Genomic DNA, 13,295 nt, shown 5'->3' on the forward strand with positions numbered 1-13,295 from the left:
CCTTTTATAACTATAGGGCCTGGAATGACAGAGCAGGAGCACCATCATCTCAGACAAACACCTCCACTTTCAGTTCCAGCTCTCATTCTAGCCTCATGCATTTCAAGGAAATCACTTCTCTTCTAACTACAAGCAGCCAGAAAGAGCAGACAGTAAAACACAGATAAGACAGCTAAGGCACAGAGGGAGGTGGGGGAAAAGCCTCTTGGATAACTGCCAAGCTTCACCCCCTTTCGAAAGAAACTTTCATGTTTCCTCTTTCTTTAATTCTTACAATACCAATTATTTTTGATGAGTTAATATAGTTAACATATTATTTTATGCTTTTTAAAGAATGGTTTCAGCTATGATTAAACCCGAAATTTACTGTAAACTTCAAATACTGAGGACTGACTACTGAATACCTCTTGTAACTCACTCTTACTTAATAATTAGGATTACAGTATAAAATACTGGCCAAAAAATAGATCTTTCACAACTGTGCATTCTGTTCCATAATGCTTTTTCCCCCAAAAGGCTTGAGCTACTTCTAGAAATATGCAGGCCTTAAGATTTAGAAAAACACTTCGAAATACTGAATAAACTAGAACAGAAGTCCAAAAGAAGGAAAATCTGCCGGGAAAGAACAAAACAGGAAGAAGGAACTATTAGTAAGCAAGCACTGAAGCTCCTGAAACTCCCACAGTGTTGGAACTGAACTTTTTGAATAATGACAGAACCCTTGAAGGTTACAACATTAGCACAAGGGTAGGTAGAAAAATATCTTATCAGCCAGCAAGGGATTATAAGATGATATGAGTAACTTTCTACGGGCCTTAGGTGGAAGCTGCGGGTGAAACAAAGGCTCCCCTACAAATTTATAGCCACAGCCATGTCATCATGTGGAGTTGGGTTTCAAATGTGTAATCCTGGAAGGGTCTGGGAAACCCCATCTTGAAATATTAAAGTACTTCCAAGTTGGAGGAACATCCTCAACCCAGGAATTTTAGGATTCCCTTAGGTTTCAATGAATAGATGTATAAAACCAAAAATTAAATAAAGTTGAGGAGAAAAATAGCAGACTGTAATACATACTGCATACAAACAGATTGTAATACAAACTGTAATGCAAAATATGTAAAGGTTATATTCAAGGAGATGATGCATGAGACTCTTCACATAACTGATGAAAGTAACCTTTAATATTGTAATCCAGGAAGCATAAAAAATGCCAAGCAGAATAAAAATAAATCTACACTAGATATATTACAGTAAGCCTCTGACTACCGAAGATTATAACAACTTTAAAAGAGCCATAGTGAAAGTTCAGATAATTTACAAAAGATCTAAAATTAGACTCCAAAGAATTTTCAAACAAAACACTAATTTCTAAAGGAAGTACAATTGATTCATTTTTGTCCAAGGTAGTCATGTTCTAATTAAGTTGCTGAGAATACCAAATTAGCAAATACTGAACCATTACTTCTAGGGGAAATACAGGATTAGGGTCCTATGACCCAGTGGTTACATTTTCATCAACTGATCAATATATAACCTTATTCCAAGATGGCCGAATAGTAACAGCTCCAGTCTGCAGCTCCCAGAGTGATTGATGCAGAAGACAGGTGATTTCTGCATTTCCAACTGAGGTACCTGGTTCATCTCACTGGGACTGGTTGGACAGTGGGTGCAGCCCACTGAGGACGAGCCAAAGCAAGGCGGGGCATCGCCTCACCCAGGAAGTGCAAGGGGTTGGGGGATTTCCCTCTCCTAGCCAAGGGAAGCCACGACAGACTGTACCGGGAAAATCGGGACACTCCCACCTTAATACTGCACTTTTCCAATGGTCTTAGCAAACGGCACACCAGGAGATTATATGCCATGCCTGGCTCGGCGAATCCCATACCCACGGAGCCTGCTCACTGCTAATCCAGCAGTCCGAGATTGAACTGTGAGGCAGCAGCCTGGCTGGGGGAGGGGTATCCGAGATTACTGAGGCTTGAGTAGGGAAACAAAGTGGCCGGGAAGCTCAAACTGGGTGGAGCCCACCACAGCTCAGTGAGGCCTGCCTGCCTCTGTAGGTTCCACCTCTGGGGGCAGGGCACAGACAAACAAAAAGTCAGCAGGAATCTCCAGAGACTGAAACGTCCCTGTCTGACAGCTCTGAAGAGAGCAGTGGTTCTCCCAGTATGGTATATGAGCTCTGAGAACAGAAAGACTGGCTCCTCAAGTGGGTCCCTGACCCCTGTGTAGCCTAACTGGGAAACACCTCTCAGACACATCCCAGTAGGGGCCGACTGACACCTTATACAGCTGGGTGTCCCCCTGAGACGAAGCTTCCAGAGGAAGGATCAGGCAGCAATATTTGCTGTTCTACAATATTTGCTGTTCTGCATCCTCTGCTAGTGATACCCAGGCAAACAGGGTCTGGAGTGGACCTCCAGAAAACTCCAACAGACCTGCATCTGAGAGTCCTGTTAGAAGGAAAACTAACAAACAGAAAGGAATAGCATCAACATCAACAAAAAGGGCATCCACACCAGAACCCCATCTGTAGGTCACTATCATCAAAGACCAAAGGTAGATAAAACCACGAAGATGGGGAGAAACCAGAGCAGAAAAGCTGAAAATTCTAAAAACCAGAGCGCCTCTTCTCCTCCAAAGGATCGCAGCTCCTCGCCAGTGATGGAACAAAGCTGGATGGAGAATGACTTTGATGAGTTGACAGAAGTAGGCTTCAGAAGGTCGGTAATACCAAACTTCTTCAAGCTAAAGGAGGATGTTCAAACCCATCGCGAGGAAGCTAAAAACCTTGAAAAAAGATTAGACGAATGGCTAACTAGAATAAACAGTATAGAGAAGACCTTAAATGACCTGATGGAGCTGAAAACCATGGCATGAAAACTACGTGACACATGCACAAGCTTCAATAGCCAATTCGATCAAGTGGAAGAAAGGATATCAGTGATTGAAGATAAAATTAATGAAATAAAGCAAGAAGACAAGGTTAGAGAAAAAAGAGTAATTTTTACTCTTTTGAACAAAGCCTCCAAGAAATATGGGGCTATGTGAAAAGACCAAATCTACATTTGTTTGGTGTACCTGAAAGTGATGGGGAAAATGGAACCAAGCTGGAAAACACTCATCAGGATACTACCCAGGAGAACTTCCCCAATCTAGCAAGGTAGGCCAATATTCAAATTAAGGAAATACAGAGAAGACCACAAAGATACTCCTTGAGAAGAGTAACTCCAAGACACATAATTGCAAGATTCTGCAAGGTTGAAATGAAGGGAAAAATGCTAAGGGCAGCCAGAGAGAAAGGTCGGCTTTCTGTTATAACACATCTAATTTAATATATATTGTTGATTCATTAACATTGACTTCACAGGCAACAGCACTACGATTCATGCTTGAAAGAAGCTTCCCTAATGCATGGATTTTCCCCATAAGACACATCACAACCTTATTGCCCTTAGAAACACTAGGAAGCGCTTCAGCAGTATGCTTGAGGAACACTTTAAACAATAAAATTACCAACAAAAAGCACAAAAATACAAAAATACGTGGCACTAAGTAGGAAGCAAAAAAAGACACTTGTTTACAGTATGCAAACTGAAGAAGAGCATTAATTGCCTTGTCCTGCTTCAGCTGGGAACACGCACATTGGGCAAAATCAATTTTTACTGCTCTGTTTATGTCCTGGAATAACCATGAAATTGCCCCAACTATTGATTTTTCAGGTTACCAATTTTAGAAGGCAGGAAAATTTGCAAATAGAGAATCTCAGGACAATGAATATCAACTGTATTTCATAAGAAACAAAATTATGTTTCACATAATGAAAAGCTTAGTGAGCATAGAGATTAGTAACCACATGGGTAAATCCAGAGAAATACTGATTATACAAGATAATCGTACTGTTTAATTTTGGAAATAAGAAGGCAGAACTAGCATACACAATGAAAATACAATACAGACAATGGAGTGACTGAAGTTCAATATTTTAAAATCTTTGTATTATTCAACACAATAAAAGGACAGAAATATCCCCAAAATGTCAGGATGGACTAAGAAAATATTAGAACAAATTACAATGATGTGCTTTAAACAGGACTTTAAGACACGAAGGCATAGAAAGGCTAGAGGTAAAAAGACAGAAAAAGTTATGCCCAGACAAATACTGTCCTAAAATAAGCAGCTACATCTTTATTAGTATCAATCAAAACAGACTACCTAAAGCAGTATTATAATTTTTAAGAGGGGTCACTATAAAATGATAAAAAGTACATTCATGAATTGATGAAATAATTATAGATTTCCATGTACTCTTCTAGCATAGCTTCAAAGTGTCTTTGTGTATGCATATTTTAAACCCACAGAAGTTAACAAGTCTTTGGAGATACTAATAAAACTCTTTCAGTTATCTAACAAAACTACATAAGGAGATAGAAGTATGAAAGACCCTATTAAGAAGCAGACTTTAATAATTATACAGAGAATTATGGCTAGTTATGCCCCAATAATTTGAGAATACACATCTTCCTCAAGTATATGAAAACTCCTCATGTATTGGGCCATAAAGCAAATCTGAAATAAGAGATACCAGACAAATCTACTATCTAACCATTATTCAATAATTTACTAATTGATATGTGAATTCTCTTCATGTTACAAAAAGAATGGATAAATTTTAGTATATTTCTACAATGAAAAACTATATAGAAGTGAAAATAAATATCATGAATGAATCCCAAATATCATTTTGTTTAAAAAAGAAAATAGCAATATAATTCCACACATAAAATTTGGAAATATCTAATATATAGCTTTATCTTAGGAATGTACATGTGGTAAAACATAAACACATGGAAATCATAAACATCAATGTTTAGATAGTGGTACCTTTGGTGGGAGAAGGAAGGTGAGTTGGTAATATTTTATTTCTTAAGCCTAGTGGTAGGTAACTGTGTTTGTTTTATTTCTTGTGGTTTTTAGGGAGATAAAGATTAAAATTACATAATTTTTAAAAATTATTCAAATAAAAGGTTAGATTAAGAGCTTATGGTCCTTGTTCCATGAGATTGTATCTTCATTTTAAAAAGGAGGGTTGTTTGAAAATTAAAAGAAAAAAAAAGCTCGTATTAAATATAAACAGATGTTCCTCAACTTACAATGAGGTTATGTTTGGATAAACCCACTGTAAGTTAAAAATATCCTAAGTTGAAAATCCATTTAGCACCTAACCTACTGAACATTGTAGCTTAGCCTAGCCTTCAAATGTGCTCAGAATACTTACATTAGCCTGTAGTTGGGCAAAGATCATCTAACACAAAGCCAATTATGTAATAAAGTGCTAAATATCTCATGTAATTTCTTGAATATTGTAACTTAGTGAATACTTAAATATACTGTACAGTATTCAATAAATTACACATTATATAAAGAATGATTGAAATAATGGTTGTATGGGTGCTCAAAATATGGTGTCTACTAAATTGCGTATCACTTTCACACTACGGTAAAGTCAAAAAATTGAAAGTAAATCGCTGCTAGAATATGGACAACACTGTCAAGAATGTCTAACAATATTATTACTGAACATGTTTGTGCTTGATATAAATTTAATATAAAGTAGCAGCTTTTCAGGGCTCTGTTTTCACATATTCTTTTCCTAAACTTTAAGTATACTGTTAGAAATACAAATTTGAAGTTTATACAATGTCAGTAGCTACTTACTCTGAAATTCCTGTTATTTTGCATATAACATTATATACTTTTATGTACTTTACTATAACTCTGTTTACATGTCTAATTCTTCAACTAGACTATGGGTATCCTGGTAATAAGGATGAGCCCTAATCATCATTGTATCATCAGCCTAGTATAATGCTTAACAGAAGTGAAGTATTTGATATCTTTAAGTAAAGGAATAGTAGAAGTGTTCTTGCAGTGTTATATGAGTTGTGGAGAAAAAAGCACCACTGATGCCGGGGAAGAAGATTCAGTTATACATTTAAATTTACAAACAAATTTATACCAAAAGAATGCTGTTTATTTGTGCTACATATTAGGATTCCACATACAATTTCATTCAGAATAAAAGGGCTCTGCTGCTGAAAGAGTTAGAAAACTAATGTCATAGATGTTCTGCAACATTTTTACTTCATGAACTGATATAATTAAAAGTACAAATATATCAGCACCAAAAATGTAGGAAGGAGAGTCTCAGAAGAAAGGGTAGCTCTTAAAACTGAGTACATTTAGCTTTGCAAAATAGATTACCCTTTTTAATTTTTCCCATTTTGACTTGATCATGAAACCTCATCACAGACCAAAATATTGCAGTGTTTCAAATCTGGTTCATAACTCAATTCAGTAGCTGAATTGATGCTATTATTTTCCACATCAGCAGTCTATTTTCTCCACTTCAACATAGAGAATCCTCACTTATTGTAGTATACATAGAGGATAGTTATTTGAACAGTAGACACTTGAATTTAAGGGAATCTCATATCCTGGTTTTAGAAACTACCCAATAGTTACAAGCAGGATTTAGACTAGGGATGTTTTCATTTCTGGCTTACCACAGAAGATTCATCATCAGAGAAATGCTGGTGTCATAAGCTAACTGGGCTACATATACACATATGAATGTGTTTGGCAGTGGTGCTTTGGGCATCCTTTGTTGCAAAATGAATTCCTCTATCTCAAAAGTAATTTTCCCCATGACTCAACGGATTATTATTCCTATTGCTGCCACTGCTGCCGGCGTTAATGCTTTAATACCTTACTTAACCAATATTCTCAAGTATTATGGTGTTTCACATAAAGACATTTTAAGGTGTGGTTCAGGTTCAATTTTAAATGCCTAAACTTCTTTTTTAAAAAACTGGGACTACCTTAAAAATGATTTATGCATCCTTTAAGGAATATACAAAATGGTACACATTTTCCTAATCACTCAGAATCCATCTGATAGTTGTTAATAACTGTTATTTGATGTAATTGATAGTTTTCTGTTTCCTCCTTTGATGTCAGGCTGTCAATTGTCACTTCTACTGTTTGTATACCTATGTCTTGTAGCCCTCTCTTTCTCTCTCTCTTTCTGTCTCTCTCTCTCTCTGTTGTTAATATGAAGGTCTAAGAAATAATTAAAGATGGTAGATTTTGGAAAAAAATAAGTCAGTAAGTTCTGATTTATAATGACAGGTGGGCCAGAGAGCTCACATAGCTAGAGACAGAACTAGGGCAGTAACCCAGTCCTCTCGTTCACAGTCACTGTATTTTCAATACCTGATCTAGGTAGTAGGATTCTTAACTGGAGGTATCTCACTTCCTTGGGTTAGATTTATCCAGCCCCTGTGAGGTTTAGCACATACCGTTATGCTTGCTTTTCAGTTAATATAAACCATAACCCTGACTCTGAGAAACTGATTTCAACGGTCTCCACTAATGGCATCAGGTTTCTTTCCTCATCCCAAAATCCATGCAAAAGCAAAAAACTACCTCGCTTGGACCTTGAGATTGATAAATAAGGAAATCAATAAGTAGCTGAACATTTAGATTTCAAATTTTCAAAAAGTATTAATTCCCTTCCAATTTTACAAAATCAAAATTTAAAATATTACATCATACAAATGTACCTTTTAAATGGGAATATCTATGAAACAGATTTGTCTTCAAGAGAATCTAGGCTAGCCTTTCCCATAAAGTGATTGTGTAGATTCATATCTTTTTCAAACTCCTTTTAAAGCAAAACCCTAAGTAGACTATCAACATATAGAAAAAGTAGCTCTGCATAACCCATAGGACTCCATCAAACATAACTTAATTGTGCTGTAAGTTCTAGAGGCACTGCAGAAAATGAAGAGACTTCAGAGCCCAGCCTAGGTTGTTTACTCCATGCTTACAAGCCCTGTGGCTTTCATAGCTTTAATTTCCTCTTCTATAAAATGGAGATAATATCATTTGTCTCCCAGTGCTGCTTTGGGAATCATAGATAACGTATACAAAATCCTCAGCACAAAATTTGCCATATAGTAGTTCAATAAATGAGAGCTATTGTAATTACCTCCTTATGACTTTGCTAAGTCACCTACATTAATTGGGTAATAATAAAAAGTCTGAATGTCTCTTTAAAACATTAATATAATTTCTTTTATTTGTAGTTACACTGCTGACAGAGAAAGTGCGGAAATCAGCTATGTCTTAGATCACTGCTTTGAAATCCAAATAAGAATCATTAGGGTTCAACATATTTACTGTACATATAGAAGGAAGCTTTGCTTTTAGAATTGAATGCAATTATTTTCCTGAATAAAAATTGTTATACTCAGTTTACCATAGAAATTCACAGTAGAAATATGTCCCCTCTGCCTCTCTGAAATGGATGGAAAAACATCAAGTGAAAATAAGTTATCCAAACACAGCATGGCAGAAGCTATTTTATTCCAAGTGTCAAAAGCAGGATTATGCAATCTCCTGGGTACACAGAAGTTGGATAAAAAGCAGGTAAGAGAAAGGAAATAAAAATGTTCCACTAGCAGCTGCCCTAGAATAAGGCAGCAGTACCAATACCATAGATTGTTTATTCATGCATTTGACAACAAGTGGCATTTTGCATCCAACTTTCCTCCTTTTCAGCTCACAGCATCTTAAGCATTCTTTGTATATTTAGGGGAAGTAGAGTTTGGGATCAGAGAATCACAGGAGGATTATCAGAATTGAAAGGAACTTTACAGATAATTTGTCAACCTCCTCATTTCGCTGATGTGAAAACTGAAGTCCAGAGATGAATAACTGAGAAAAAATTGCTGAATACAAGAACAAGGAGGAATTCGAGTCCAGCTCAACTCTTATTTCCCTCTTTGCATTTTAACTTTCATAGGGAATTGCTCAGAATTGGCCCTCAAATGGAGTCAAATGATGAACCATAAATAATCGTTATATTTAACACTTACTATAAAACATTTTACTGACTAGTCAGGCCATAAATTATAGGGTTACTGTCAAGTAAATTTTAAAAGCAAATTTGAAATATTAATATCTTAGTCAAAATACCATTTTTCAGCACTATCAAAGCCTCAGAGACTAAGAGTAATTAGTTCTGCTTTAGGATTTAGAGAGATTCAGAAGATTCAAAATGGGTAACATATTTTTAAGGTAGCTGGCAATCTTTGCCTATAACACAGTCTCAGCTGTCTGGGTGACTACGGAAGGAGACAATACCAATCTAGAACATCCATCTCTCTACTTTCAGAATATGTACAGTACTTATTACCTACTTTGTTGGTTCTTAACCTTTTTCACGTTAGAATCTCTTAGAGAAAGATGACAGCTGTACACAGTCTTCCCAAGAAAATGCATATGCTACCATACAAACTTTTGCACACAATTTCAAAGAGTTTAGCAAGTCCACAGTGGGATCAAGAATTGCTGTTCTACAATGAGAACATATGGGAACAGGGAGAAGAACATCACACACCGGGGCCTGTCAGGGGGTGGGGGGCAAGAGGAGGGATAGCATTAGGAGAAATACCTAATGTAGATGAGGGGTTGATGGGTGCAGCAAACCACCATGGCACATGTATACCTATATAACAAACCTGCATGTTCTGCACATGTATCCCTGAATTTAAAGGATAATTTAAAAAAAAAAATGCTGTTCTAGCATTCATCTCAGTTAATATGTGCTTCCTTGTATTGTTATTTATTCCCACCCATGTGTGTCCTGGCTTCACCAGATCAAAAGCTGCTCAAAGTTGGGGATGGATCTTATAACCCTCTATGTATCCATAGCCTAGGTGCATTGTTTAGCCCATGGTAGAGATTCAAATATACGCTAATAATTAAATCTTAATAGAAGGTAACTTATTTTGTGCCCACTATGGGCCCAGTGCTGTTTAAGGAAATGAGGATTCAAAGATTATAAATATAAAAGCCATCCTTCAGCAACTCACAGTCTAATGAAAGAGATAAATAAGTAAACATTTGATTACAATGGGAGGCTTGGGGAGGCTACAGGTGGTAAAACACGGGGAAAAGAGGACAGGATCGAAACTGGTGGGAACTGATACTCCCAAATTCCTAGTTTTGGAGGGGATGGTAAGTTAGAAGATTAGGAAGATGGAAAATCTCCTGTAAATGAAGCACGCTTGAGCTAAGTCCAACAACAACAAAATGAGTTATGAGTTACCCACAAGAGAGGTAAAACTGTAGAGAAGCAAAAAGAGAGAAAGCAAGCGAGAGAGAGAGCGACCGCGTCCGTGTCAGAGAGAGAAAGCTTGGACCAGAAAAGTATCCCTTATTTTTTTACTATTGTTTCATCCCTATAGTTAATCTAATCCTAGTCCCTAAACACCTTGTGTAAATATTGCTCCAAAGACAGAAGTCAAAATGATAATGCTAATCGAATTGTGTCAGCACAGTCTTCTTATATACTATAACAAAGGGATTTTTGCATTTATAAAGGTGACAAGTGGTACTCAAGATAGAGCTCAACTTATTTATGGAAGAGGGCTCTGAGTCCATATGTCATTCTCCTGTTCTATACTCCAAGAAAAAGGTCTGGACTGAACATATTCCACATAAATGAACCAAGAGACTTAATCACAGTCAGATGGTATGAGTCAAGTTAAAGCTCCTTTTTTTTTTTTTTTTTTTGTAGACTGAAGGGAAGTTAATCGTTCACTTTTGTTGGGTATTAAACTATTGATAACAGTACCATTAACTTCGATTACAGTCAGGCATTCCTTTCAGTTAAAGAAAATTGGTCAGTATAATAGTTACCTTGTTATCAGAAATTACATAGGGTAGATTTAGACCAAAAATAACTTGATTAGAGTAGGAAACAAAAACGCGTTTAGAGCTATTACCTCAAATACTTCTAAAGGTTCTGGGAAAAGGGATACGATTTGTAATTTATTTCCTCATACTTAAAAAGCATGTTCAAAACTTTACAATTTAATAAGCACTTCCATTTCATCTTCACAACAGCTTTATGAGGTTGGCAGGTCAGTTATGCGTTACAGACGAGTAAGCTTTGCAGGAGGCTATATGACCTGTCCTAACTCACAGGCTTAAGATAAACTGGGATTAGAAATTGATTTGACTCATATTCCAGTGCTCTTCCCTTTATTATGCTGATACAACTACACTTCCTTTATTATCCTTTAAACTGTAGTGATAAGTAGGCCTTTTAGTCATCTACTATGTTGATGAAATGACCTATCGGTGCCCATCAAGGGTCCATATTTTATTCTCGGCCAGTCCAGCACATGATATAATGTTAACAATATTCTCAGTATGGCTTACATAATTCTTTCACCAAATGTCTTTCTATATTGTAGGCTTACCAGCGAATGAAGCCAAAAGAGCTTTAACATAAGCTATCAAACAACTACTATTACTCACATTTTATTATTTTGCCAAGTTTCATTCAGTGGCAGTATACCAAGCTATTCTATTTTCCATAACACCAACTCCTTGAAGAAGAGGAATTACAACATTTCCGTTGTGAAAAACAATGTCATCCTTCAATTCAGGGCTTTAGACAGCTTGGTTCTAAACTCCGACCTCATTGCTTAAGTGGGAACACAGGTGCAATTGATGAATTTTATAGCTTTAGGGAACTATATGAGTTTCCTCATGTGTTAAATCCTATTATTAAGCAAGCAATCATCTTATTTTGGAGGCTTGGTGTTAAGCACTTTACCTCCTTACCGGTCACCTCTACCCAGGAAAAGAAGTGAAGTTCAACAAAAGCTATCTGTCCTAGTACTGCACTCAAAACCTACACCTACACCCTAAACCTCTGGCAAACTCCTGTTGCCTTGCCTCTGTTCTCGCACAGTTTCCCAACAATTTCAAAGCGGACGAATTCACTAAAGGACAGGTGACAGAAGCTCTCAGAGTGGGAGGGCTCGCGTTCTAAATCTCAAACCAGTGCGGCGACTCCCCTGACCATTCCCTAAAGCAGTCCCACCTCCCCTGATTCTAGGATGGCAGCGAGTCCCAGGAAAAAAAAAAAAAAAAAAAAAAAAAAAAAAAAACAGAAAAACTAAAACCAAGCTGCTGGAGCCCACCAATCGGTGCCAGCGCTCTCACCCCTCCACAGCTAGACCAAAAAGGTCACTACCTGGCACCTCCCAGGGTCCCAACCTCTGCCCTCCTCCCCTTTCCCTATGCCCTAAGAGCAGCTTTTCAAACAGGAAAGGATACTCCCCATATTTGACATGGTCCCACGACTTTTCTCGGGAGGCGAATGCCCGGGGCAGCAGCACGGGTGGGATGGGAGGGCGTCCGGAGTCCTGCGCTAGTCCTGAATAGCCCGCACGCGCAGCTACTAGGTTTGCAATCCCATTTCCTGTTTCTGCTCCTGGGCCGAGGGGGCGGGGCCGGGTGCCTCCAAGGGGCGGGGCTGGTGCAACTCCAAAATGGCTGCCGCAGGGAGCGGCGGTTAGGACGGGTTCCAGTCGCTTGGGGGCGTTGGGGGGCTCGAGGGCAAGAGGTTACGCGCCCCAGCTCCCACCTTGGGTCCTTCGCCTGCACCCAGTCTAACCTGGCACCTAAAGGTTTCGTCACCCAGCCAACCTTCTAGTTCTTTCTTTTGTCCTACTCCAAAGTCTTCTTAACCTTCCGCTCCACCTCTTTCCTCAGATTTCACTCTATCCTTGGCCCCTCACCATTGTCTCAGAGTTTAAGCCTTAACGGATGAAGGAAAAAGGTATAGGGCTTTTAACGTATTTTTCAAAAAATTATAATCGTATAAAATAAGGGCCTAAGGGATAGCGCGGCTGGTAAATTTGAGTTGTGAAGTTCACTTACGGCGTTAAAAAGCTTCATGATCCTTGAAGTTGTAGGCTAGACTTAATAGGTAAAGTTTATGTGAAATATGTATTCGCACTAACTTTTTTTTCCAATAGATATATAAGATACGAAAATTACTATGAAGTCTATAATGTGCAAGGAGGTTAAGTGAAATACTAGATAGTAGTTGGCGTTTTATATGTGACATGAACATGTTCCAAAGTTATTAGACACTGTGGATTTATGAAAAGGAAGGACATCCTGGGAATTGTCGATTCATTTCAATTCAAAACCCTTGGAAATTCCAAGGAAGAACTGAGATTTTGCTTTGGGGAAAACAATTAGTATATTCTCTTACTAAGAAATTTAACAAGTTTGACGAATTTTTTTCCCATCTTTAATGTTTCAATATATAGGGGAGATAAGCATCTAATTGGATAAGCTTCTTCTTATCTTTGTTTCTTTTTGAAACAAACGTGGATCTAAAAACTACTGTTTTACTCTTT

At 37.6% G+C, this 13,295-nt stretch overlaps 1 pseudogene; it reads right to left on the bottom strand.

Annotated features, from left to right (window-relative positions):
- Nucleotides 1-12,825, bottom strand: part of LOC100590981 — a 63,665-nt pseudogene extending 50,840 nt beyond the window's left edge.
- Nucleotides 12,826-13,295: the final 470 nt, after the last annotated feature.

The sequence above is a fragment of the Nomascus leucogenys genome, chromosome X (assembly GCF_006542625.1).
Source record: "Nomascus leucogenys isolate Asia chromosome X, Asia_NLE_v1, whole genome shotgun sequence".
NCBI classification, from domain to species: domain Eukaryota; kingdom Metazoa; phylum Chordata; class Mammalia; order Primates; family Hylobatidae; genus Nomascus; species Nomascus leucogenys.